The sequence below is a fragment of the Diachasmimorpha longicaudata genome, chromosome 18 (genome assembly GCF_034640455.1).
Source record: "Diachasmimorpha longicaudata isolate KC_UGA_2023 chromosome 18, iyDiaLong2, whole genome shotgun sequence".
NCBI lineage: Eukaryota > Metazoa > Arthropoda > Insecta > Hymenoptera > Braconidae > Diachasmimorpha > Diachasmimorpha longicaudata.
Window position 1 is genome coordinate 4,488,823 of NC_087242.1, and position 22,695 is coordinate 4,511,517.

Below are 22,695 nucleotides of genomic sequence, written 5' to 3' on the forward strand. Positions count from 1 at the left end.
TTTTTTTCCGCCTTCCACTTATTCATTATTTCTTTTATCCTCGTGGCATCCCCTTCACCCCCTGGATGGACAATCGCAAGTGCCAACGGTGCAGTCGCCGGAAACTTTATACATTCTTTATGACCATACCGGACCATCAACCACCCCCTCCTCCCCCACCTCATCGGCTTTTATTTTTATCGTCAATTCACAATGCAAACAGAGATTCAAACACACTCCCCCTACCCCCTCCACACCGCCCCTATACCACAGAGTCGATATATAGATATATCTCGCGCTTTGGCATTCTCCAGTTTTATCCCTAGTCTTTTGTTATCTGTCGTTACGCCTGCGGGTACTGGTGTGAATATAGGCACGTAAGATATCAGCCAAACATCGGCACACTTTTGCGGTAACATGAAAGAACTTTTGTGAATAATGGTAAGTGTGTCAGTGTGAGAGGGAACAAATGCTGACTAAATTTAGGACAATGGACAAGTTCGTCGCTTTGGGCTGTTCTAATTCTCGTCAATTGACGTTTGCGAGACAATGGGGGAAGTTTTTAAGGGCGCCATTCGTTGAGGCTTTCATTGAGGACAATTTAGAATTGATTAGGTTGAGGGAGAAAATTTTTACTTACAACTTCAGGAAATTGATAGAGACATTTTATTGAGAGCCGGAAATAAAGAGAAGTTTGAAATGAATATGAGGGCTTAAATTCAGGTACACGAACGTCTTAAAAGGGAAAATAAAAATTTTTGAATATCCTAGTCAACGCAAAGTACCCGAAATAAAACCGATCGAACCTGATATTTTTGTATCACATATAACAACAATCCCCCGACCCTCAACCTCATTATTTACGACCCCCTCGCCCCTCCCCCCTTCTACAACTCACTTTTAATCACAATAATTCCACAATACCCATCCATCCCTCAAATCAACTGCACTAAGACCCTACCCCCAATCACCAAACTCACCCAATAATTCTTCCTGAACTAATAAAATATCCTCAAGCCCTGTATTCAATGAACGACAAAAGTTTTCATGTAAAAAGAATCCGACATTCCTACATTTATGGGCTTCGGAATAGATGGAAGTCGAGAAATTGCCATTACTTTTACTCAGTAAGGAGAGAAGACTCGTTTCCCTCGTGGTTGATAGCACCCCCTCCTCACCCCTCTCTACATCAACTACATCTCTAGCTCACCCTGTCGTCAATTTTACGCATGTGCGGTACCCACGTACTATCGATCTCTCCCGCTTCTCATCGTCGACGCGAGGCGTCGCAACTATATAACCCCCCTTCCCCCTCCTCCTAACCCCCTCTTCGCACACTCGCATCCTAAAATGCTGCCTACGAACGTTCGCGCACAACATCACCCCCCTCAAAACACTTTCGCGTATCGTTGCAGCCGGTACCTTTCAAGGTTAACCCACATTTACCGGCGTGTTCCGAGGTGTTTGTGCGATCTCATGACACTTATGGATTATATCGATCGTCGATAGGACGATTGAGTGCAGAATTTGGTGGTTTTACTGTTGATTTTGGATTTTGAAGTTAGGGTGGCGGGAAGGGAGAGAGGAGGCTTGCGGTCACTGACTGGCGGTGCCTGATTACTGCGGAGGGGAAAGTGCCGGGCTACGATCAGACGGACTTGGGGACTTTGGCGCTGCTGGTAAGTTTACTGAGAGTATTTTTGGCGGGGGGGAGAGAGGGGAGATTTTGATTTTGGAGATTGTTTGATTGAGCGTTACGCTGACGTTTTGGAAACGCTGGGGGTGCATCTTCAGGGCTATGAGCTGCGATTCTGAGCTCCGGTATCTAGGGGTAGTCTTTATATACGTTCTCTTGGGGAGGTGGGAGGAGGGGAGGGGGATTTTCGGCCAATCACGGGTTTTTAATGGGATATCGAGTGAAGGCCATTTGGAAAACTGCTCTACTGGTCCTTTGAGTGACCAGCTGATCGATTAAAAACATGCGATTCGTTGTCGGTTGGTTCTCGTCTTTGGATTTTCCGGAACAATTTTTTTCGTTCAGTCCTCGTCTTGGAATTGAGATAAAAAAAATTCTCCGAGTGTCTACATCGCCTCCGGTCCAATTTTCAACGTAAAGGAATAGCATCCCCATGTCCTCACAGAATTCAAGCTGATTATGATGATGAAATAATTGACGGATTATGAATTTACATTCGCTCTCAAAGTGCGTCTACATTTCCATGAGACTGGATGGAAATTCTAGGCGAAGCTTGTTAAGGCCTCCGCGTCTCGAAACACATAATTGCCGGTGTACCAAAGGGCACACACTGAAGACACGTGGAGTGAGTGTACGAAAAGGGAGTTCGCTCAACCCACTTATATTACTCACCCCCGTTGACTTCTTCTCAACATAGGGCCCTCCCATGCCTCGTGTTATGCCGGCGTCAGGTAATTCGAAAGCAATTTGAATTAACGTTGAACACGAGGAGCAAAGTAATTACAGGGCTGGCGTGAGGTTGGTGAGGTACAACGCAAACTCAACACTCCTGCGAAAAGGATCTGTGAGTAAAGGCCCAATTATCACAGGGACACATCACGCGTTTTGAACCCGTTCACTCTCCCCTTGGGGGGGGGGGGGGGGGGCAAAACGGTCCGTGAAAATCCCACAAACTGCTTCTAGTTCCAAAAACAAAAGCGACGAGCTAAATAAAAAACAAAATGAAGAAGTTGTGGTTCCGCGAACCGAAAGAGAGAGAAATGAGAAAAGCCAGTGGCTCGACGGCTCAGATGGAGCCACCTCCGTTCCTCTTTGTCATTGTTTCTGGTTTACCGTTATTTCCTTTGACATTTTCTTGGACATACCTTCTTTGTCCCACCCCAACCCCCGATCCCACGTTCACCCCCTCACCCCACCGCAGACCGAGCGCTCTCGGTTGTGGAAAAATGAGAAAATCAATAGTTGAGGGGAAAGCTATCGCAGTTAAAATTGAAAGAGACGACGTAAAAATGAGTGTCTCTCTGTTTTAGCTGTCTCAAACGAGAAAAGACGAATTCTGGAAGTGGATCCCTTTGACCCAACTGGAGGGGAGGGTGAAATATGGAATGAATACGAGACAACGGATCAACGATACATTCTAATTGGGCTTCGATTGCCGTTTCCTTTGAGGGAATAAATAAAATGGAGTTGTATTCGATAGTTCTCGATCGATCAAAGATAATTGGCGTTATCGGGGGGGAGGGGGACATGTTAATTGCGAATAACTTGATGGGTACTGGAGTTCAATGCTGCTGTATGAGATTCTCTGTGTGCACAAGCCCAATATTCAAGAAATTTCAAGTGTAGATAGATTGAGGGGAGGAAGAGGGGGCCCTGAGGGGGTGAAAAGGGTGAATTTTCCACGATTGGTAATTTCAGAGAAACTCAAATAGCATCAGGAGCTGGGAAGGGGGAGTTGATGGTTACATAACTTGAGAGGATGGAACGTTGAGTTGGGTTAAATACTGTTTGGAATATTTATGATAATTTAATTAAATTGCATCATCGGGGGGTTCGCGGATGATTGGAATTGAAAGTCTAGGAGATGAGTTCACAGGGAGAGAGAAATTTCCGGGAAAAATGTAGTGAAGCTGTTGGAAAAACCTTTAATACTTCAGCTGAGGAATTGGCAGTGATTTCTGATCATTGTTAGGGGTTGTTTATTTTAAAAAATCATATCTGCTAAACTACTGGGAATTTCTGAGATCAGTTGACGGCAAAATGTTCGTCAGTTAATTGGGAATTTGTGGTTAAAATTTCAGATTTTTAGAAAATTCGGTTTTTGAGAAAATCGCGGTTGAAAAAAATACATTGAGGGGCGTTCAAGTTTGATATGGAACGATCAACTCGATCCATAAATTCAACGGCCATTGCAATTAGTGGGTTGATTTAGGTGAAAATTACTTTGCACACGCGGGATGAGATCGATCATGATGATAGAGCATCAACGCCAAAACCCACGGGGGTGTTATCAAACCCACCACGAGTTTCACGCATCCCTATGGCCTCTGGTTAGCAAATATTGGCCCATTAAGGATCACAATACCCGACCGTACGCAAACATCGTGGAGAATACGCGTTCGTTGATACCCCTCATCCCCCACCCGCCATTTCCTCACCATAACCCTTGATAAATTCACATCCACACGGCGACGAAGAGAGGAAGACAGGTTTCCACGTGTAATTTTGTGTCACTGGATTGGATGCCTGTTCAGGGGGTGTCAACAAGTTGCTCGTTTTTATTGTATACCAAAATGTCAACCCCGATCGAACCTCGGCCAGCCAAAACGGACAGAGGTATTGATTTTTTATTCGATGTTGCGTGACGAGCGGAATTGCTTTCACGTGAACCAACCCTCCGATGTGTATCCACTCGATTCCTGATATTAGTCAGACCGGGGGTGTAATGACAACTGAACGGTAGTTAGGAATTACTTCCTGCTACAGGAGAAATTAAGGATATTCAATGACATGTTGATGGAAGAATCCGGTTTACGTCGAACGAATTCGACGTCAACCGCAGCGCTCGACCTCATCGTCTCCCCCTACCCCCCGCGGAAAAAAATTCTCTCCCCATTACCGATAAGATCGACGAGGTGTCCTCGCTCAGTGCGTGATAAACGAAACTACCCCTTTCTCAAGAATTCGCAAGCAGCCGAAAAAGCTTCTTCTCCCGTTTCCCCCCGAGGAGCCCTGAAATCCATCTCAAGGAGTAGTGTTGCCATACCCACGTGCACAGACACCCTCACCAACACACATTCACCCCTATGGAAGGGGAAATGTTCTCTCCCCGGTTGAATTGATCGCGTTGGGGGTAGAATCATCCATCACCCTGTGACAGTTCCAAGCCAACCGCCTCTGAAAAGCGCGCCCCTTCTTCCTACACACACCGAGGGAGAAAATATAGGGATATATGTACACGCCAACGGGGGTTGATATCGGGAGCCCTTCCTCGTATTTAGCCCCGGCCGATGAACCAGCTGAAATTCATCCCCACTTCTTGTTTCATTGGGCGCTGGGTGGGGGAGGGCACTCACTTTTTCATCCCCCGGCGTTTTCCCTGTCCCTTTATATATCATTTCGAGGCTAATCCAAACTCACTTTTAAAACTTTTGCCAATTTTTTTACGAATTGAATTCAAATTGCTTTCATGGCCCGCCTCGGAAAGGATCTATTAATTATATTACATGGAGTGGGGGCGGGGGAGGGGGGAGGAGATGGGGATGTGGCCAGTGGACAAAAGAGGATATAATGAGGATAAATTAGTTTTGGATAAGTTTTCCGACAATTCGTTTTTAAGGGCGCTCGGGTGGAATGAATTTATGAATTTTAACATGGGGGGGGGGGGGGCTCAGCCCCCTCCCCCTTCGCCCCCTTATTTTCAATCGTTTCGCACCACGAGTACAGCTCCCTTGCATATTCTGGTTGAGGCAAACCTCCTCTCATTTCTGGTCCGAGGTGAGCAAATATACGGAATCCTCGGCTCGTTTTCCAGCCGTCGTCTTTCTCACCCACACATTCCCCTCAGTTTCCTCAACTGATATGCCGTGTGTTCAGCCACCGTACTCAAGAGGAATCTCCAACGAGAGCCACCGGTGTTTACTCGGCTTATACTTGGCTCCCTCCTGGCACGCTAGCGCCCCCGCCGCCCCCCCGACCGACCCATTCGGCCAGCCGTCGTTGTGCTATTGCACTCACTCGGGTATTTTCTCACTTACTGTCTCTACACGAGTCTCCTGTACTGTTTATACATTGCCCAGCGATTCTCGAGTGCCCAGACACGCGTAATCACACGGGAGAAGCAATCTTTAAAGTGATAGGGAGTGATAGAATTGAGGAGGGAAACTCGGGGATAGCTGTTGCTACCATTTTTGGACGTTCAATTGGAGAAGTTTGGCCGTTATTCTGACGGTGGGGGATTCATTGTGTTTCTCCGGAAAATCAATGTCTGAACAAAATATTCTTGGACTCCGGTTGTGGGGAGGAATTTGGAATTGAATATCAGGACATTTTTGTCAGTTGAAGGATTTGATTTGCATCGGGCTGTGGGATTTTGATGAATGATTGTGAGGGGGTAAGGGGGTGGAAGGAACACGGCCCAGAACGGTTGGTGGTCGGTATGGGCCGGGAGGACGAGGCCGATGTGTAGGTGTGGGCCTAATCGTCTGTTTGCAATGTTTAACAGGTTTTTTGAACTTGATTCATGTTCACACGGAAATGACTGGAAATCGAACTGCCATAATTTGCGGTACAACTGTCACTGATGTGTGACACGACAATCATCCCTGCTAGCCCTCGGGGTTTATACGTAGGCGGATTCAAGCGTTTTAACACGGGGTGTAGATTTTACGATCGCTTAACGACCGGTTTATTGCCCAACAATATGAGGATGAGTGCATCGCACGAGTCCCGTTCTTCCGTCTCCCTTCCGGCTACATCAGCTGTATTTCACTCTCCTCTTCACGATCAGACTATTTCTCTCGCCACGCGACTGCACGAGACAGGTGTTGACTGTACTCACCCTGCGTGTCGATAATTTCAAACACAAGTGGATGATTATTCCTCACAAAAGGGGTTTTGTCGAATTCATTCCGCTTGTAAAAAAAACCGGTTCTGGGGGAATCTCGTACCTCTCAATTTGTTTGAGTAGTTATTAAGTAGTTTTCACAGGTGTGACGACGTTTCTGATGGGGTCTGCGACGGTATTTACGATATCTATTTATACAAAACGGTTGATTAGTGAAAGAAGTGGAAAATTACTTCTGTCAGAGGATCGTTAACCTATTTGTTTAAAATAAATTCCCGAGTATTGATCTCGGGACTGAACTTTTACCACGTCGTTACTGAATTCTAATTGCTAAGTGAAATACTCTCGATTGAAGTCGCAGAAAGGGGTCGGGGTATTCGCTTCCGAATTTATTGGACAAAAAAAATTTGTCGGCTGTGATCCATTGATTACTGGACACTCCGGACGTGACCAAATACCAAAATGACACCATCAAGAAGGACAAAAAACCCAGTAACTGTCCCATATTCGTGGATGAAAGAGAGAGGGATACTTGGGGCGCCCTCAAGCATCCTCTCCAGTCGTTGGACATGATGTGATTGCTCCAATGCCGGAGGTAATTGAAGATGTGACAACGGCTGGACGCTTCTGAATCATGTCACACGTCAAATAAACGATGCCTCAGTCGACTGTCAGGCCGAGCACCAATTACGTCTTCATGCTGGTTTGTTCCGTCGTTTGTATATGTTGTGAGGCCGCTTATTGCACGTGTCATTAATGCCTTGTCTCACTTTGCCCTGAGTATTCTGCTCTTTTTTTTATTTAGTTCGCACGGTTTCATCCACGAGGAGCGGTAGTCTCAGGCTCTGGAGACAGAGCGGATCGATTAAGCTGGGGATTAAGGAAATTTTCGATGAGTTGGCGGCAAACGGGCCAAACCAGACATTTTCCTCGGTTCTAGTCGGGGACAGGAGCGGGTACCACCGGCGAGTCGCGCCGGTATCCCCAACGCGATACCTCCGAATCTAAGGCAGATAGCGCCATTTTGGTTCTTACACTTATTGTAGTACTCGATTCGCTCTACAAAAAAGGTTATGATAAAAATTTTCCTATCCCCCTCAGATTCCGAGATATTCCTCTCTCAATTCATCACTTCGCCACAAACGGTTCCACTCATTCCCACGAAGTCAGGATTTCTAAATTAATCATTGGGAAATCATGAATTGTCGTTCCATTCTACTAAACCACTTTTCTCAGTGCACTTATCTCCAATTAATTCCGCAATTACAATGTCACCCCCTCCCCGCGCCCCAGGGGGGGAGAAATCACTAGAATAACTCCGATTTCCCCCACGAATGACTGAATGACTCGATGAAATTCATTCGCAGACCCCTGGTGATCACCTCAAGTGACCCGTGCACCAATTTACCCCGCCTCTCGGTCTCTAAAAATATCCGCATATCTACCAACTCAAGCGAGATCATTCGCCTTCCAATAAACCTCCGCTTTTGTACCCCCGGTTGCAGTTTCTCCCTACGTGTATACATTTTGACTGTATAAAAATGGCAAAGCGCCTGGTCTTGCTCAAGGAGGCAACCGTGGTATAAACGATAGCATAAGGGCGGGTGGTAAGGGGTTGGGGGGTGGAAACTTGGAAGAAGGAGAAGAGGTAACTCTGCAACGAGAGGCACTCGACTCGCGAAACGAGAAAACGTCCGCGCATTTCATTCCGGCCAATGTAAAGCGAGACACTCGAGTCTATATTCACGTAATCGAGTTATGTACCTCTTCCATTACATTTTATTCTTCGTCGTAATATCGATTTGCCAGGGTATGACTTTTTTTATTTATTTAAATAGCGTTTTATGCAACAGCACGCAGATGGGGATGATTATTCGCAGGTATTTATGTAAGAACTGGGGGCATTACGAGATTGATTTTTATATCCGATATTTTTAGAAATAAAAATGATCGTCTTAAGGATTTTTTTAGTTTATTTTTTTTCATTTACGAGCATTTGGAACATAACTAATGTTTATAATTTTTTTTATGCTTTAAAGACCCGGTTAGGCCCGTAACATTATGTAACATGAACCTCAACTGGATGCCCCAGGTGATAATGATAACCACATCCCATACATTTGGAAAAAGCCACATTAACAATCTTAACGAGTTGAAAATTAGCATAAACTCCCCACATTCTCCAGTTCCGTTGACAATGTTGATATTTGTCCAGCGATTAGTGCTCCACCGGGTGCAATAATTTATGCAGAGTATCGATTTTAATTATAGCCCGAATGCTAATTGACCGTCATTGGAGTGCCGGACAAACAAAACCCGGCCAAAGTGGCATGATGGAGTGTCCCAGGAAACTGGCCAAACCCATGCCCTCCCCCTTCCACTAAGTCACAACATTTTTTTGCTTTCGAGTGGAGGAAACCCTTCTTTTAAAATTATTATCACTCATTATCACCCCTCTAAAGTGTTGCAATTATTGATTAATGAATTAATCAAGAATAAGTGCAGAACAAATCAATCGAGAATAAATTATTAAAATTAGACTAATCATTGTAATAAATTGTTCACCTGTTTTGCCCCAGTAGTAGATTGTCAAAGTTACTAATCTGTGGTCTCCTTGAAGTAGCCACTCTCCTGATAAATTTGATAGCGATATCATAATCCCTCACTAATGGTGGAACATATTAATACCATCTGAGAAGGAGAAGTTGATAACAGGAGTATCCCATCAGCCTCATGAAACTCCACTCGACGAATAACCGTAGAATATTGTGGGTATGTTTCAGAGGCACACGAGTACGTGTGCCAAAGCACTTAGTCCACCAACTCTTGCAGCATTGGCTCAGAAAGTACATTCAAGTGGAGAAACATACTGTTGCTGACGAGTGTACGTTGGATGGGAAGAGTTGGTGGATAATGAGATGTGGGAAGGGTTTTATTATTTACTTGGATGACATTTTTATTAATAAGACGCCCCGCTGATGATTCAGATGACTCAGAATGTCCCGAGTCAATTACTTCTCAGTCATCGGACGTCAGTCAGCGACATTTTTCCGTTGAATCTCTGAGTTTTTTTAACTTCAGGGTAATTAATTCATGAAAATTGAAAATCAATCCAGTGAATGCTGCAAATATTTTCCCCCTCCCTGTACTTCAAAATACCCCGTAAAGCCGTCCATTAAAATCATCGAAACTTCAAATTTTCCTATTCACCAACCCCTTAAAATTAATATCTCCCTGAAACTCTCAAAAATCCAGTTAATCCCTACGATCTGCACATCGAAATTATTAGTTTTCCCGTTGCCACCGTTGGAACCGTATGAAGGGCTTTTAGTTGATCGATTTTCCATTCCAGAAACGTTCACTCGAATTCTATATCAACAACCCCCTCCCTCACCTCTACAACCCCCTTTCACCCGGACGCGTCCACCGAGAACCTTCATTGGAGTAGGAACCACTGATGCACCAAAATTCAGTTACAGTTTGTAACTACATTTCGCCCTCCCTTCTCTCCCCCCTCACCGCCCCACCCACCCCTCCTCGCAATATAGATAACTCAAGCGGACGAGGGGGAATCGATGACTCCGCTGAATATCGTCGATGACCCAGGCTGTGGCATCCGTTTTCCCTCCCCTCGAACCCCTCCCTTACGATTCCTCGTTCATATTTCCTTTTCGGCTTCGCCTCCCCCACCCCCGAAACATCTGTGTCGCAATTACCGTAAATACGTCGCGCATTCCAACCGGGATGATTGACATTTTGCCGGACGAAATATTGTCCGAAATAGTGTCCTCTCCAACGTCCATTGTATCCAACTCTATACCCCATTTTGTACAATGATGTACTTTGTATGAAAGCAAATAGGGTGGACAGAGATGGGGATGAAATTATGGTGGTGAAGGCGAATTTCATCGAATTGTTTGTCGGGACAATTCAATTACAATTTTTTTTACTCTATTTCCGTTGGATTTCAGGGCTTTTCCAGAGGGTGGAGTTCACCCTCCCCAAAGTTTATATTTTCGGATTTCGAAAACATTCAGTACTTCATTGCTGTGAGGCCCTCCTCCCTATTGCAAAGAGGGAAAGGCCCCGTGGGATTTTTCCAAAATACATCTGGCGACCAGTGAGGGTCGGGGTGCAAAGACGAGGGGTTGAGATGAAGGAACCAAAACGAATGAGTTCTTCACAATTTAATGGCACCCCTGGTTCACCAAAATTTTTCAAGACCCTCACTATTTTTACGAAGCCATGATTGCCATTCCCCTTAATCAAATTACGCAATAAATTGTCGATAAATTACCATATGTTCTCTCGGACAAATTAAGGAGTCCATAAAGAGGTCGTATTGTGTGAAACTCACTCATCCTCGTACGATCGTTAAGTTCTCTTTTATCGAATCCCCACGCAAACGGGGGAGGGAGCGAGGGGGGAAGGGACACGCGATGTGTCCTGTTCTCTTTCTCCCCCGGCCCTTCGCCGTTGGGGCCCAACTAAATTCAAGTGCACCCATACTGCGTTACAGTCCAGCTCGTGATGGTCCTACAAAGCCATAGAAACCGTACGGTATGCGCTGCTTTAGATTTAGGTTCCACCCTCGATGATGAGTGGGGTAGAGAGGCAATAGCTGAGGCTGGGCTGCTGTGTTGAAATATTGATTGACATTCGAGTGACAGATTTCACTGGGTTGAAATACCCCTCCCACCGCCCTTCATCCCCTTAGGGCTGCACCGCTGCAATCTATACCGGTTTTTCTCACCCCAATGACTTATTCCTTGGGTGTTGTGCAGGGCTTGCTTTTGTCATGCTGATTCGTCGGTGGATCATTAACATTTTGATGGGATCGAAGAATATGATGGATTTGATTGGAGAAAGTTGGGGGGTTGTGGGCAGGGTAAAGCCCTTTGGTTAAATTTTTCGGAAACTGCTGACAATTCGGCTTTTCCCGATTGATTAAGCTTCATCGTCCTATTCATAATTCTCGTTTAGCTTCTGGTTGAATGGACACGTGATAACACTGAAAAACTACAATTGCCGGATATTTTTTCAATAAAATACCCCCACCATGGATTTCACATGGGCTCTGAAAAAAACCCTTTGATCTGCCACTGCAGTTTCGTTCCTTTTTTCTCGTATTATTCCGAATGCGTATCACGTGTATAAAAATTATTCGATGGATTTTTCAATGTCCCATTGGGCTTTAAACTCAGCTCAGCTGAGGGTGATTGGGGATGAGAACCGGAGGGATGGGTTTTTTTGCGATACGAGGGAGTGAGGGAGACGGAATAGCTAGTTTGCAAACAGCCACGAGCAAACCTTTTACAGCCGCTCTCACGGACGTTCCAGTTTACATCTATAAGCGGATTAAAATATTACTCGAACCTATGTGAATGAGTGGAGAAAAAAAATGAAATAAAAGAGAACGGTAAAGCAGTTTTTAAGCCAGAGGGAGAGAGAGAGAAATAGCGGGGTGGATTGAAGGGTCTGAAGGAGGCGGAAATGCGTATACTTGAAAAATATTCTTATCAAAAAGTGTCGAAGTGGGTGTCGGGGGTAGCGCGAGGGCGAGGGCAATAAATGTTTGAATGACGTGTTATTAAATCTTTTGTTTATTGGAGAAATATTCCCGAAAATCAACCCCTTTATACGAAAAAAGCTCAGTCTTATCTGATATGCAGGGGACGTATGCCACCAGCGCCATTGCCATCTGACGCCGTAAAACCAAAGTGGATTTTCCGGCGAGGTTAGGTGTGCTAGGTTGCCTCAGCAAACGGCATTTCCTCCCCAAGCATCAGTGCGTCGCCCTCAACCCTATCCTCCCTTCATCCCCCCAACGCCGAGCGCACACGTCCCGTAAGCTTCAGTTTGAAAAGAGAAAGGAGGGCGGGAAAAAAAAAATTCGCAAGTGCAAGAAAGAAAGACCGGTTGCGTACTACTTTGATCGCCACTCAAACATTTTCGCTACCCTCCCTCGCCTTTTCGGTGAAAAAAAAAGAAATATGAAAGAGGTGGGCAGGGGGAGGTGCTCTGCCGCCAACTAATTACAGTGCAGATCAAAGAATTCATCGACGTACCGACAAACACGCGTGTGAGTGCGTGAGAAAGAAGGAGAGAATGAAGAAAGGGATGTGAATGGGAGGGGGTGGGTGTGGGGTAAAAAACCCCAAGCGTCGTTGGCCTCTTACACTTTGCAACATACGACTAAGGCATATACAACCCCTTCCACAGTCGTTGTGTACAACTCATCGTCATGTCTCACTTTCCGCGTCTCTCTCTACCTCTAGAGGACAGGGGACATGTGTTTTGTTTACATCACCGAAAAGCAGAAGAAGAGAGAGAAGTTGCGATGATGTCAAACTACTTTTCCGTGTGCCGGCGGACACGTGGCGCCCCCGTTGGTCTTCCTCGCCGGGGGAATGCCTTTGTGGCAGGTGGTGGATGGGGGTTGCGGGTGAGGGGGATGCTACTGTGTAATACTTACGTCCCCCCCCCCCCGCTACCGTAGGCCTGTCGTTTACGTTTCTCGAGAAAAACATCAAGTGACGCTACGACGGCCGTCCACCTAACCTCCGAAGCGAAATTCCTTTCTTAGGGAGCTTTGAGGATTTTGACAAAAGGATGCAATTTTTTTGAGATTACATTCTTTGAAGTGATGATGCTGGAAGTTCAGAGGCTTCCGTTGAGTTCTTGAGATCATTGATCCAGCGGGTCTTCTGGTTTATAACAGGGGGGCTCAGCCCCCTGCTCGGAACAACTCAATATTTCTTGATAAACGAAAATGACTTGAAATGTCTTGGGGGGAGCGCAGGGGTGAGTGTACCATCATTGTCAGACTCTCCTGGGATAGGAGAAAATATCAGCGAACAGATTCTGAACCACCACCACCTGTCAAAGCCTACGAAGTTCAGAAAAAAAATTAATTACCTGATCTCCCTCAAAGCCACTCTCGACATTTCCTCCTCGCAACTGTCCAAGTAGCCACTTTGTCTCCAATATTTTCTGCATACGCATGCATCGAAGAGTCCCGCAAATATCGTCAGTGACTCCTAAAAACCATGAACCCCCCCGCACGCGAACAATAAAAAGCAAGGGAAAAAAATGGAGACCTGAAGAAGAGAAGGGGTAGAAGTGGCCTATTCTCAGTGAAGATTCCTTTTGACTGATTAGCCAAGTGGGAGAGTCAAGACTCTCGTCAGTTTGCCACAAAGAAAATCAAAGCATCCACCGCACCGTTCCGTTCTGTTGGTACTCATACCCCTCCGCCCCTTTCCCACCCCCCATCAACCACCCTCGCCGCCCTCTGTCAGACTACGATGACCATCATCTCCATGAAGAGAAAAAATGTTAAAAATAAAAATATGAATCATAAAAATTCGAGGGGGAGGGAAAGAGATAAAGGACAATGGAGGGATGAAAAAAAAAACTCAAAGGGCAATTAGGGTACTCGAAGGGCGAGCCACTCACGGCTGATGCAAAAGCATATAGCTTTCACGGTCGTAGAACATTATCGTACCTCAAGAGGGCCGTTGTGAGTTGTTACGCTGTTGGGACACGGGTGAGCGCTGCGAGCGCTCCCCCGCGGCGTCATCAGGGCGACGCCCGCTCCCCCTACACAACCCCCGGCCCAGAGGGAGGAACTTCAAAGTTCCGAAACGATTGTTCGCCCGTGCAACCTCACCCCCTTTTACCTTCATCCCCCTACCCCATGTGCAGCATATTCTGCTGTTACCTCTACATCTGAAACACCTCATCATTCAGCCCACCCCCTTTCCTACTTTCGCATATTCGTGTTGTCCTCGAGTATTCGCGAGAATGGTACGACACACGGCCAAAGTTCCCTTTGATTACCCACCTCGACGCTCGTCTTCACCATTCAAGTTCCAATCTTGTAGGTACTTCCTTTCTGCAAGACCTCACCCAAGGGGTCCTCGGTGTTCGCTCGAGTCTGATGACTTTTGTTGAAGTTTCTGGGAGAGGGGTGAGAGCTTTCGATGAGGATCTTTCAGTTTCCTTTTTCTGTGAGTGGTAATGTGAGGTTAGGTTGGTGGCACGCAGCTTTTAGAGGGTTATTGTGATGATTATTCGGCCATTTGGACTGGATTCGATGCCATGACAACAAATGGCTGCCCCATGGGTGCAATCAAAGCCAGACACTTCGTCAGATCGTCGAATTATCGCGGTAGTTTGCAACTCGATATTTCGACAAGTGTTGAGACACTCACGCTCTTGTATCCATGACAGCACTTCCGATTCACACAGCCCCACTTCTGAATAAGTTCGATGCATGCAACCATAAGTTGCCGGTGTATTTGTAATGGCGGAATGCATCACGTTATCTGACTTGCATTGTGCTCATTCTCGTCGTGACGTTTGTCATTCCGGGGTTTTGCAGACGATTCAGGACGATTCGTTGACTCCTAGTCGTCTGAATGGTTGATGAAATGAAACTTTTGGTAGGTGTTGCTGACTAGATAGGAGAACGCGTATTCTGTCAAGAGAGAAACTGCCCGCTTTGTCACAACATTTATCGCATAACTGTAGGAGGTATAACTAATGCGGTATTTTGCAAGCTCGTGAGAAAAAAATTACGAAACGAGTGATTCTCTCATGAAACTCGAACCAGCGTGGAGATTAAAATATTCTGGATGTCTACAATCTCTTAAGCTGATTGACAAAAGTAAATAGAATTGCGCGAGGGCTTCTTTCGCTCGTTGGGAAAAAAATATCGAGACGACGAAAAAACACGAGGAGACAGGCGATTAAGGAATGAACACTCGGTTGTTATTAATATCTTAATCACAGCTTCGTGACGGGGAGGATATTTTTTTGCTGAGGCCGTCTGGTTGCTGTTCACGGAGGGATAAATAATTGGCTCGGGGACATATGACCACTCGAGGGCTTGATTATTCTTCGGATCATATTTGACGATCGAAGATCCATCATAATTTCAATTATAGCGCCCTGACCCCTCGAGGGTCGTCCCCTTCAAATATCTGGTAATTATTTAGTTAATCCACACCAGCACCAGAAAAAATGACAGCTGATTTTCGATGATTCTGCTGAAGATTCCTCGAAGATCTTCAGCAGACAATACCTCGACGCGGAATTCCCATCAGCGAACAATTCATCTCCAAATGATTTCTGATATTCCGCGAAAACCGTAGAAATCCCCTAGCTATCAACGTGAGAGAAAAAAAGCTCAGAGCGAGGGGTAAAATCTCGATGGCATTTGAAAGCTTTCCACCTATTCCCCGACAATGATGAGACATCCGCGATGTGTTGAAAGCCCCCGGCATTGAAACGTGCAAACACAACAACGTGCTCGGACATGCGTGAATTCTAACCTCGAGAGTTTCTCTATCGCGGCGAACATAACCCCCAAAAAGAAGAACAAAGGGCAGATGTAAGTGTAAAGGATCGGCGTTAGAGGAATCGCATGAAAACCATCACGCAGGCTCAAGTGACTTGTACGAGTGGTGAGTTGAGATGAAAAAAAAAATGTATATTGAGACATACATCGGCGGAGGGCTGGTGCGCGCGCTGGGCCGGCGTCGATAAAACCGCTGAGGCGTTCGGCTGAGCGTGCACTTCTCGCGCGGCTACCGATCGAGACTAATCACTTGGGTGATAAGCGAATGTTCACCCGGTGCGTGTGGAAAATACGTCTTTTCAACTGTTGCGTGCGGAAAACTTCGCATTGCGACTCCCGCGTGCGGAAAATCCCTCATTACGAACAACGATCGGTAGTTAATTGATGAATGACTGATTGAGAAATTGCAGTTTGAGCTGGAATTATTTCGTGAGTGAATTAGTTGGCAAACAAGTGTGCAAACTGTTTATTTACTTTGGTGATATTGTGCTGGTGTATTCCATTGGTGATTGAACATTGGTAATTGGTTCACGTTATTACGATTGCAGGAGGAAAAGGTACGGAGTGAGGCTTGGGGGAGCTCATTGTTTTGGGATCAATTTGACGTAATAGCTGAGCCGGGGAGTCCCGGAGAGATTTCACGTACAGGTCTCGTGGATCGGCTGTAATTTAATCGGAAAAAGCAATCAGGTAAGATGTTCAGATTGGGTGGGAGGTTGTTGGAAGAATTGAGATGGTAATTTTGTATGTCGAGAGATAAATTATGAATGCGAGAGGGATAATTTTGAGATATTCCAAGGACAACTTTTTTTTTGTCGAGAGAAATGACGTTTTGTGATTCGGAAATGTCACCGACGGAAGATAATTTACAATTTTCCCTATAAATTTGAGTGACAAGTCGTTAAATATCCAGAAAACAAACTCATAATTTTTCCAAAACCCTCTCTCTTATCACTAATGACATTAGAAATATGGGACCATTCATTTTCGTGAATGGTAACAGGTGAATGAATTTCGGGGGGACAAATACTTTATTGTCCTCGTGGAAGGCGTCGGGCTCGTGAATAGGGCAAATGGAATGGTTCCATGAAGAATAGATAAATGGTGGAAAGGGGGAAGGGGCGGGGGATAGCGAACGGACAGTGTTTGCTATCATACCGACGGCGATCAGTCCCTCCTAATGAGCTTTTGATGAAAATGACAAAGCGATGTGTATCGTGAGGGTACAACACTGACACCAGTCTTCCCGGGCTGATGTGACCGGATTTTCAGTCGATTCATTGAATTTCGGGAAATTTACGTTCTCGGGAATGACGACAACACCTGGGTCAATAACGATCGATACGGGCGTTATCGAGGGTTCCGACGATTTATGAGAGGGAGTTATTAATATACTTACACCTGTGGTGGCTATTCATTATTCACGATTGGCAAAACATTTTTCTGTTTGCAATACAAATCAAAAGCCCTAGGGCTGACGGAGATCTCCCGTTAAAAAATTAATTTCAATTTTTTTCCCCCAAAACTCATAATTTCGGTTTGTTCTACCCCTGTTCATTAATTATCCACAAACCAACTTGAAAAATCCAGAGACAAAAGTCTAGATTTCACATTAACTTCCCCGATGGTCCGATAAATGGCAATTTAACGCTCTCCACGTATGGTCGATATCTCGAACGCAGCTCAGCGAGATGCGGAGCGAAGTGAGCGAAACAGGGACAGACTCGGGAGACGTAGAATGGGAGCTCACTCCCTTTGACGTGAGAAGAGCGAACGAGGGTGAAGCTAGGCGACAAGGGAAGGAAGGGGGTGAACGGGCTAATGCAGAGAGCCGGCCCTTTATTTCCGGCTGTCACCGTGTGTACCCCATCCCCCCCACTGCAACCCTCCCTGCACCGCCACCCTCCTGTAATACGCTTCGCCCTCATCCCAAACCTTCACTCGTACACAGAAGCATCCTCCGTTTTACTTCAACTCGGATAGACTGGGTTATTGCACGACCACGCCCTCACCGAGGATTTAATAACGAATTAATTGTGATGCATGGGGAATTCAGAGGTAATTTCCACAGTAGGTTAAAATCATCCCTTTTGAGGTGGTCCTGGGTCTCTGGGTCTAAACGTTTTCCTCAGTGTTTCGGGGGAGGATAATTTAATGGAGGGTTTTAGATTTATTCGACTGTTGTTTAAAATATTGTTGTTAGATGAGAGAGAAAACATTCAGATGCTCGGGTCGGGACTAATTGTTTCTTAAAAAATTACTTTTGAGGACAAAAAATCGGGGGAAGGGTTTCCTGTGATTTTATATTGTTTGTTATCACTTTACAATCGGTTTTAATCGCCTCAAGCATCAACTTCAATCTATCCACCTCAGTTTCGAGCTGCAGCCGGAGTAGATGGCGCCGCTTGATGTGATATTCGAAGCGAGAAATTCAAATTCGACGTACGGGCGCGCAATACAAGTTCAGTTGGTTGAATTTATTGTTATCTATTTGAAAATTCATTGCAATGCGATGAACTTTCGGGGAATGAAATTTCGGTGGCCGTGAATCTACGTACCACGACCCAAACCCCAATCACCCAGCTCAGAATGCGGATGGTATTTTGAGGTGGTAGATGACACAGTACCATGGGGGAAAGAGATCAAAGGTACACGAGTTCGGGTGTACACACGTGCTCCTAGTGCAATGCCAGCGCTGCCAGTAACCCACGTACGTCGGCTGCACGGGATATTTCCAGTGCCGCCGACGCACATAACCTTTCTCTCTCTCTCTTACTCTCTCAGCCAGCGGTTGGCGAGTCCTCGCGTGTTCCGCTGTCGTAACTTAACCTCCCCGGTGGTCGTATAATAACCGTGAATTTGAGAGAAGCCCTCATGCATTTGCCAATAGTCGAAAGTTGATGTGGAATAGCAATGTGAGGAATGGGGGAAGGGGGTTGGTGAATTTTTGATAATTGTGGAGAAGTCGAGAGAGGGAGTGAATTTTTTATGAGGAATTCAGCAGTTTTTTTCGGTTTATCATTTCTTTTAAAAAAATTTGGTCCTCGGGTTATCGACAGTGTAAATAAATCTTATGCCCAGATTTCGACACTTTAAATAACAATATATATCCGTCGGGTTCCTCCTGGCGATGTCGTCTCTCATCCCAATTGATTCGAAAGAGTGTGTATGCGGTGGGTGAGAGGTTGGACGGTTTCGTTGAACGACGTTATTGCCGCCGGAGGCTATATACCCGAGGAGACAGAATTTTCTCGCCGGGTGTTTGTCAGGGACCGGATACGTGATTTCGCTTGGACACCGTTCGGATTTTCCGCTCGAAGAATGATTTTTCTGGAGCTCCTGGGGGTCCCCCTGTGCCGTCGGCACTGCGCGTCGAACTTGATTGATGTTTACTCGGGAATTTCGGCAATAAAAAATTCAAATAATTCGCTGAATATTTTTATTCTCATTAATCGATAGAGCAGCTGCGTTGACCCTTCGCACGCTACTGGCCTTTCGCTGTTAGCGATGGACACCGCCCGGCGCATAAATAATTTAAAAATTGAGAGGGAGCTCGTTAAAATAAATGAGAACATTGGAAACGTGTATTGTCGTTACTGATGTTCTTCACCCCCCCTCGCGACGCGTGATATAACCTCAAAATTATTCAGCCATTTTTGTAATGTCTGCACGCAGAGGGAGCTTCGGCGTCCCTCGAATTTTCACGTGTTTATTTTTATGTAAATGTGAAAACGCGTTGGACTTCTATTTCTTTTTTTCCACGTTCACGGACAAAGTTTCAACGAGGGGATTAGTATTCGGTAGGAGAGGTGCAAAGAAAGGTTTTTTGTATGCCCAGAGACTAGTCGGCAGTGTCGAAATTCCAGCCGTGTACCTTTCCTGATTCTAAATTTTTTTTTCACCCTTTTCGATGAAGATCTCGGATTTCTGGAGATTGAGGAGATAAATTTAAATATTATTCTCCGGTGGTTTTTTTTTTCACGATAAATTTTCAAAGTTCTTCGCAGTTCGAGTGGCTGATCATTTAAAAAACGGAAAAATTAATTTCAATTAAGTCAATTAATTGGAATTAATCGGGTAATTAAATGGGAAAGATGGCGAGGGTCAAGAGAGTCTCAAGTCATAATAATTTAAAGTCAGAAATAATTAAAATGAAGACATGACGTTGGTGAGCCTCCCAGGGCACGAGCGCCTCCTGCGATCGTGTACTTGACGCCTGCCACTACCGCACCTCCGTCTAATCCATTCATCCGGCTTTTCGACGCGCTCAACTATTCTATCCACTCATTTCTCTAATTTACACGTCTGTCAAACTTTTCGAATGGTGGTTCAAACTGGATGAACGTCAATTCTCTGCCAATCAATAATCTAGAATAAGTGTTTACGGTTCAATGAAAAGGATGTTCCATCGAGAAATACTTGTCGTTGGGTGAGCGCCGGAGGAAATGACAAGGGTGAGGGGGAGATGGTGTCAGAGAAGTAGCTCTCAGTGGAATCATCATTGGAAGAGGATATTTGGAATCGCGTTCGACCGTAATCCGCTTTCGTTGAACACCTCTTGAATCAGCCAGCACCACCCCCCGCACCATTCTACGGGGTATGATGCGCCTCGTCGAGCATCTCTAGGGTCTTTAGACGACAACCCCTTCAATTTCAAAGTCTAAAAAGGTAAATAAAAATTGAAAAAAAATACTGGCTGTTACGTACAGGAGCCCGTTGCCATTGGGATTTGTATTAATGTATTGCGGTGAATGTGGTGAGTGTCTCTTCTTAATTAAAAATATATTCTGAATAAATTGAGGGAAATGTGGATGAGCTACTGATCAATATTTAGCTTGTTAGGGGATTACGAGGAAAATAATTATTTTTCGATGAGAGAAAGGATTTATTTTTCCAATTTACACTGAATGTCTGTGAAATACATATCATTCGGTGTGTGAGGAATTAATTAAATTATTTCGGTGACTTAATTAAAAATTACGTGACGGTTCCGTAAAATTCCCGACAAATTTATTTCACTCCAGAATGACCGAAAAGATACGTAATATTTCTTGAATATGTCTCTTCGTGTGGAGAAAAATGTCAACTCTCGAAAAGGTGTTGAATCAGTTGTTCGTAAGTTACGTTCGTCTTCGTCGTGCATGCAAAACGCTTTATCCTCGAACAGGAGTCGTTCGATGAATATCTCCATGACCGAGGATAAATCGATGGTATTTATATGCCTGACGTGGTGTCTCATTGTGTGCAGTTGTGTTGTTTTAACACAGACGACTGGTGGACATACATGCCGGGCATTGTAATGACACGGGAAAAATAATAAACGCCTTCACCCATACTACGATGGAATTGTTGGGGACACACCCAGCCACGTGTTTCATAAACGCAATTTGCCAGAAATTTTATCTCCCATTATCTCAAGAGGATCAGAATCTCAGGGAAGTCGATTGAAAGTCACTGGATTTGATGAATAATATCCAACAGTCCGAATTAAAAAATTTAATCCAATGATCAAAATAGTCATACGTAAACAATCATTTTGTCACGAGAGAATAACTGGTTTCACTGGCTTTATCTCGTTGTTTCGATGTGTTGGAATAATAATTCTATATCGTATCGCCAGGCAAATTAGCGACTGCTCCATTTACCTATCAGCGCATGAGATCATTTTCCTTGCGTGATCATAGTCCATTGGGTTATCTGAATTAAAGAAGAGATCTCATTGCATTTATTTATTGCACGCCCTGAACAATTAAACTCTCATTATCTACTCTAGAAATTTTATTGAAGAACGCCATTGATTTTAAATGGATTGTCAATAAAAAAAATCCTAGTGAAGCTCCAAATTTTGTACTGAATCCGAGGAAATTCGTGAGTCAGTCGTGCCCTCGATGTTATTTAATATCTGGTTATTAATTGTTAATCCGGAAATACTTATACAAAAATAATCTTCAGAAGGAAGTTGATATAAAATTATGTAAGCAAGACAAGTCGAGGGGTATTGTCATTTTTTAAGCATCGCTTGGACGACTGTCTTGGAGCCCACCTTAAGTATAATATCCTCTTGTTGGAGATTAGTTGAGAAACCTGTGGCAAGCCAAGCGCAGAGTCAACGGGCTCTCCTCCGACGTTTATGGATATTAAGCCAAGAGACAGTGAGAGTAGCCTAATATCCAAGTCTTCTCCCTCAAAACGAGACGAATTTGGGGAATGCAGACCGAAAAGTCCCCGGAGCACATCCGAGAAATGATCCTCACGGAAAATCATCACCCGACATTGAGCCGACGTTGGGCCAACATTGAGCTGACGTAAAATTTTCAAATGTTGAAATGCTGCAGAATTCCGAACAGCTGATTAGCATTAATTTGACATTCTGAAAATTACGATTACCAAAACGCCTCAATTTCATCGCCATTGAAATTTCATTTCCTGCGTTATTCTCGTTGACAAGTGAAACGAACATTTGACATCTCACGCCACGTATTTTAATACAGACCTCCCACAACTCTGGCGTATAGCCAGACCGGTCCACCCTGTTTCTCGTACATTCTCACTTATACAGGATGCAACAAACTACAAGGCGAATGAAATTGATATCTTTCGAGTCAATGTTGTTTATGAGGGAGAAGACACCTACGGGCGTCAGTGGTGCCGATCGACCATGAGGATTGATTAAGACCGGCGTCGCGACGCCTGTTGTGCGAAACGCGTGATGCCGTAAAACAGGAGTGCCTCACTAGAGAATAAGGGAGGATTGAGTTACCGCGGTTGAACCCTTGCGGGCGTACTTGCGGTTCTTCCTTCACACCTCAT

At 45.0% G+C, this 22,695-nt stretch overlaps 1 protein-coding gene across 2 annotated transcripts in view; it reads left to right on the forward strand.

Moving 5' to 3' along the window:
• The first annotated feature begins 1,429 nt into the window (after nt 1–1,429).
• LOC135171163 (frizzled-2-like) overlaps nt 1,430–22,695 on the forward strand; it is a 48,389-nt gene continuing 27,123 nt past the window's right edge. The window contains exons 1-2 of one of the 2 annotated variants that reach the window (XM_064137527.1): nt 1,430–1,658; nt 16,434–16,575. The gene's annotated coding sequence lies outside the window, so the exon portion shown is untranslated. The remainder of the gene's footprint in view (nt 1,659–16,433; nt 16,576–22,695) is intronic. The other variant, XM_064137528.1, reaches the window with a different exon arrangement.